Here is a 6,366-nt window from a genome sequence, read left to right as displayed (position 1 = left end):
ATGTTCAAAGAAGAAGGTTCGGGTGCTGGAGGCTCTCCAGTCGCAATGATCAGCTGCATGGGGAATCCTAAATCTCCCGGAGGAGGATTCGCCTCATGATTTAGACCCGGCATGGGGCCTTTTCCACTGGTAGCTCAACGTCCGTGGCGGACGGAGTCTGGCACTGCTCAGTGCTCGCAAGTGGCACTGGCAGCAGTTGAGGTCAGGCATGCCTGACAAGGGGTCCGGAGGTGCAAACCTCCCGGACGACTTTTTAGCTGCGGCAAGATTCCTGCCCCAGCAGGAGATCGTAGCCTCTCGGTGAGTTCACCTTGGGCGTCCGCTGGGCGTTGCTTGGTTGGCAGCCCTCCCAATTTGTGGAGTGGTCTGCCCGCTTGCGTCCTGCAGCGGTACTGCTCCTCCTGAATCTCTCTTGCGGAGGGGGAAGACCTCTTGGTGGGCCAGCCCTTCGCAATTGGGAGGGCTAGGCCTGGAATAGTTTGGGTTGTGCCCCTTCGCGGACCACTTTGGTGGGCGGAAGGTGGAGGTTTGTCATGGTTGAGAGTTTTACATGTGGCCTCTGTGGAGGAGGTAACGATGGCTGCGGAGTGGCGTTGGTAACGGGCTTCTCAGAAGATCCTGACCCAACAAGAAGACCACTCCGGGCCGAATTCCACCTACCACGCCAAGGCGGTGGGGATCGCCCCAAGGTGTCATAACCTGGAGTTGGACCGTGGGAACGGTGATGGTGTGGCCCTCTATCCACTTCATTTCCCACCGGGTTTCTTCGTCAACCACAGCACCGGCTGGCACTTGGGCCCTAGTGATCAGGCTAATGTCTGCGCAGTGTCTACTGTGACCGGAAGGGTCACTGGCAGGCTAGTGCTCTGAAGAGGGGCCACCGAGATGAACTGGGTTTCCAGTCTCGTGGTAAAGGATCGGTGCGGACCAGCAGCAGAAAATGAAGTGCTGATTAGGTTGACAAATTTGGTGGTGGGGACATGATGTGGACAGGCCGGAGATCCAGCATTGTAGTGCCTAGCAGCCCCACAGGATTTGCACGGGCCTTTTGGATGGGCTCGGTGGCCTGCAGTAACTGTTGGAGGAGAGGGCTGAGCGGATGAATTAGCGGAGTTCTGGCTGGTAGGGTTAGGCTGCTTATTAGTGCCGAGTTTGTATCGGCATTCAGCTTCAGCGTGGCCCCCTTCTTGCAATAGTTGCACAGGGTCTTGCTAGGCAGTCCATTCTTCGGGCGAGTGGAGTTCGAGAGGTAGGCCGGAGGGATGATTCGCTTCTGAGAGGTGCTATGCGACTGATTGAAAGTTTCCCACGAATCAGCCATGCGACAAGCTTCCATAAGTGTGGAGGGCTGTTTATCGTTAATATATACTTATAGGGCCCTGGCACACATTGGAAGAGGTCTTCTAGCATGGTCCGATTGAAGAGATCCTCAAACGTCGTGCAGGCCAAGGAGTCGAACCAGCGCGTACCGGACTGGGTTTTTGTGACATGCCCATTCCGTCCAAGACCAGCCGACTTTCTTGGTAAGACCTCGGAACCGTTGTCTCCATTTTTCTGGGGTTATCTCGTAGGCCTTGGTAATGACTTTACGAACTTCCGCCATGTTGCCTCTCTGGCTCTTCTCCAGTGAGCGAAGTGCTTTTGGCTTTTCCCTCCATATGCTTGGCTAGTATTAAGGCTCTCTCCGTCTCCGTGGTGCTGTAGTTATCGAAAAGAGCCTCGATCTCCTCCAGCCATGCTTTGGCTCGTCCTCAGTCCACTTGGGGACTAGGAATTGATGCTCGAAATTGGGCGTTTGATGCAGCAGGTGTAGGACTGGAGGCTTGATGGCTAGCCATAGGTTCGGATTCTCCATTTTCGCTCTCTCAAGCTCGAGCTCCTTCTCCTTTAAGGGCTAACTCAGTTTCCTTGCAGGCTAACTCATGCTGTCTCCTTCTTTCTTCTCTTTCCTCTTCATATTGCCTTTTTTGCTCGGCGTCATAACCCTTCGTTCTTCTTCATACTTCCTCTGAAAGCTTCATACTTCCTTCGTTCTTCTTCATACTTCCTCTGCTAGCTTCATTTCCTCTGCTCGAGTCTTTCTTCTTCTCCTTTCCTTTGGCCAAGTCGTCCACTTGCTCCTTAACCCAGGTGGTAAGTTCGAGTTCAGGTGAGACCTGCCGCCGTCCCAGCCCCAGGAAGGTTTTATAATGCTCTGCTGCCATGGTTCTGGTGGGAAGGGCGTCTAACCGGGTCGACTGCGTACTTGGGCATCATGGAAGTGTCTCTTCAATGACGTGGCACCCTTTCAAAAGGTGGCACTGTAGTTTGGGTGTGCCGTGTACAGGTCACACTGGTGGCACTCAGTATCCCTAGGCACTGGTGCAGGTTAGGTCCCAGAAGAACCTTCTCTTCTGTGTTCCCTTTTGTTTTCTTTAGTGGCACTTATGGTGCCAATGTGTTCCTAGGGACCCTCTACTGGAGTCCAACTAGGCTATATGGGAGGAAAGGCACTCTACACCCCTGCAGAGTGCAACAATCGAATGATAGAGAAAGGGAAGGTAAAAAAAGAGAGAGAGATAGAGAAGTAAGCTATTCAAGTGATGACAGTGCTGCAAATTATTGGCACTGTGGAATATAATTATTGAATTGGAATAAAGTGAATTTTTTTTTTTTTTTTTTTTTTTTTCTTTACAGATCCTCGTGAGTGGCTGGTCCCAGTACCGGCCCCAGTGCTGGCCCCTTCTTTTTCAGAGGGTGAAAACTACTGTTTGCTTCGGTCTGGATAGCAGGCCTCATCGTGACCGACAGTTTATCACTGTGTTGTAATTACTCTTAACTTGTCCTCATCTATTGTGGGACAGAGGTGTTTTCTTTTATTTGGTTTATTGTATTCAATTAATTAGCCTAGTGTCGGCCGTTCTTTCTTTGAAGAGGGTCACGTACACTTAGGTTAGGAATCTTACTTGAATGACGAGAGAGAGAGAGAGAGAGAGAGAGAGAGATTGAGAGATTTTCAATCAGCGAATTTCTTGCTGCTTGAGAACATGTAAACAAAGATTTTATACATGCACAATGGCATGGATCTTAATAAAATGATATAGATGTCGTCTTGGCTTCTCAGGGATTACTTTATTATCTTATATATGAATATATATATATATATATATATATATATGTTGTGTTGTTATTGTGTATGTATATATATATATATATATATATATATATATATATATATATATATATATATATATCCCTATATATATATATATTATATAATCATGAAGCTACAAATGTCGTTTAATATCAAATTCACGCTAAAGTATCTCCGATGGAAAATTATCACCGAAGGGGAATCGGTGGTAGCGTCCACTGGAGTGTTGAATGGGTCCATGTCAAGGTTCGCGTCCCAGTGGTACCTGTTCATTTATCACTTATATAAATTCCACCTTCGGTGATAATTCTCCATCGGAAATACTCTCGAGGTAAAGTGAATTTGATTTCACGACATTCTAGCTTCATGATTGTATATAAATCACGGTGTGATAAAAAATTTCATATATATAATATTTATAAATATATATATCAAAGTTATATGTTATATATATACCACACACACAACTTAGGACTTACAATAAGGTTGCAAGCCCCATAACTTTTGAGTCAGCTAAAAAAAGTAAAGGAATCTCAATATTACGTTTCACCTTTGAAATCAAATTTTAGTCTCCAGTAATGACGTTGGAAAAAACAATTACACCTGTCATCTCTCTCTTTCTCTCTCTCTCTCTCTCTCTCTCTCTCTCTCTCTCTCGGGAGGAAACTCATTAAAGTTCCTTCTGGCGCAATGGAGATTATGAAGTGATTGCGCTCAGACATCTGTTGTGGCGTGAGCTCAGCAAAACGTTTTGAATCACTATCAGAGAGATACAAAGAGCCTCCCAGACTTTGCTTCTTCAGTCCTGGAAAGTTTGTGTTTTTAAGAGCCTGAGAATAGTTCTCTCTCTCTCTCTCTCTCTCTCATAAAATCACATTCGTTATTAGTTTTCTTCAGTGAGATATTTCCTTATGTCACCATCGTCAATGTGACAAATGCCTTATAAAAATAGTTATTATATTACTTTCTTTTAAATAATTTAGCTCAAGAACTTTGTTGATAATTACAATTCCTGGTTGATTAATGTTTGTTCAATTTACACTTGGATAATTGAATAATTTCCTCCATTAATCCCACAGAAAAAAAGGCGCAAGTTAAAGGCATCATAATTAAATATTTCTGAAGGTTGAGTTATCCAAATTTCTTCTAACTCTCAGAACAAATATCAAGCTACAAATGACATATTATAATAATATATTTTCATTACATATAATATATATATAAATAAAGTACATAATATATATATATAATATATTATATATATGTATATATATATTACACTTTATAACATATGTATGTATGTGTATATGTATATATATATATATATATATATATATATATATATATATATATATATATATATATACATATATATGTAATATTAGAATCTTATAGACATTGAAAAGAACTTAATACATCAACTACACGGAGGAAAGCCAGTTTTTAGAAGACATCATAATATTTTTCTTTAGGTTTGGTCCGTATCCGAATTTCTTATATCTCTCAGGAAAATGTCTAGAAATATTCCGACTGACGCAGAAAAGAGTGAAAAAAAAGCATAAATGTGATGCAGACTTTCAGACGAGGTTGCATGGCAATTTTTTTTCTGAGCAGATTTTTTACTGCTTCGTCCACCTCCACTTTTATTTAATTTATATTTATTTTAGCATATTCCTGCTTTTTATTTTCTACGTAAAAATTATAAATACTTTTATAGCGCGTCGTTTGAGTAAATGTGACTGTTCATTTTTGTTTATTCTCTAATTCCAGTGAATTTCATTCAAATTCTATTATTATATTTCAGTTCTCTTCTTTGAATTTCTCAACAACATTAATGCCCTTTCCTCTTGTCAAGTTGTGAAATCAACTGAGTTATCTTATACATACATATATATATATATATATATATATATATATATATATATATATATATATATATATATATATATATTTATATATTTATATATATATATATATATATATATATATATATATATATATATATTATATATATATATATTTATTTATATATATATATGTGTATGTATGTATATATATATATACAAATATATATATATATATAATATATATATATATATATATATATATATATATATATATATATATATATATATATATATTTATATATATTATATATAAGGTTCTTTACATATATATCCCTTCCATGTCCCCTAGCTGCAGCCCCTTTCATTCCTTTTGCTGTACCTCCGTTCATATTCTCTTCCTTCCATCTGACTTTCCACCCTCTCCTAGCAACTGTCTTATAGTGCAACTGCTCGGTTTTCCTCCTGTTACAACTTTCAAGCCATTTTTCTCTCAATTTCTTTTTCAGCGCTGAATGACCACATAGGTCCCAGCGCTTGGCCTTTGGCCTAAATTCTGCATTCCATTCCACTGCATTCATTCTCGAAGAACTCGGATACTTGAAGCGCATTAGAATAAGGGTTGCTGGAACTTATCTGATGTCACAACTCGGAAACAAAATTTGTGTCATTTTTGGCATTTTTGTAATCCTCACTCTCAGTGGCAGCAAACTTGCTTGAAATACAGCTACGATGGTGATATTTATTACAGTATTACAGTCCCGCGTAATGAATTACACGTACCCCAAAATGATTACGTTCTAATTACATGAATATGACGACACCCACTCCACCATGAAGGGTCCCAAGTCGTTTTTTGAAGGAATAGTTAATAGCCCGGAACTCGCTTCTAGTCTCGTTAATATAGAAAGCGCTTTCAGTTTAACAAGTCATTCATGTAATGATTTCCACCTCCCAGAATGCCTTTTTTTTTTTTTTTTTGTGAGGCCCAGAATGCTGACGAGGTATTTTTATTATGTTCCATTCTGGGATTCGTGAGTTCCAAAGAGGTTTCACGGAAACGTGAAATTCGTCCGGAATGAAACTGTATTTTGTAATTATGCTGAAATATGATCTCATAGGTCCCAGCGCTTGGCCTCTGGCCTGAATTCTGTATCCAAGTTCCAATTAAAAAAAAACACAGACACGAAGAGGGAGAAAATCGCCCCATAAGAAGACTTCATTAGACATTATCGTTAATGTGGCCGTTTACCTTTTTATGCATAAAAGAAGAAGCTAATCTCGTGAAACGACGCTGCTTCTGTTATGTCGTTGGTGCGGGAGACAGAGAAAAGAAGCTCTTTGAAAGATGACCGCCATTGCGGCTGGGACCCTGAGGACCTTCTCCTT

The sequence above is a fragment of the Macrobrachium rosenbergii genome, chromosome 15 (assembly GCF_040412425.1).
Source record: "Macrobrachium rosenbergii isolate ZJJX-2024 chromosome 15, ASM4041242v1, whole genome shotgun sequence".
Lineage (NCBI taxonomy): Eukaryota > Metazoa > Arthropoda > Malacostraca > Decapoda > Palaemonidae > Macrobrachium > Macrobrachium rosenbergii.
Note: the sequence above shows the minus strand (reverse complement) of the source record.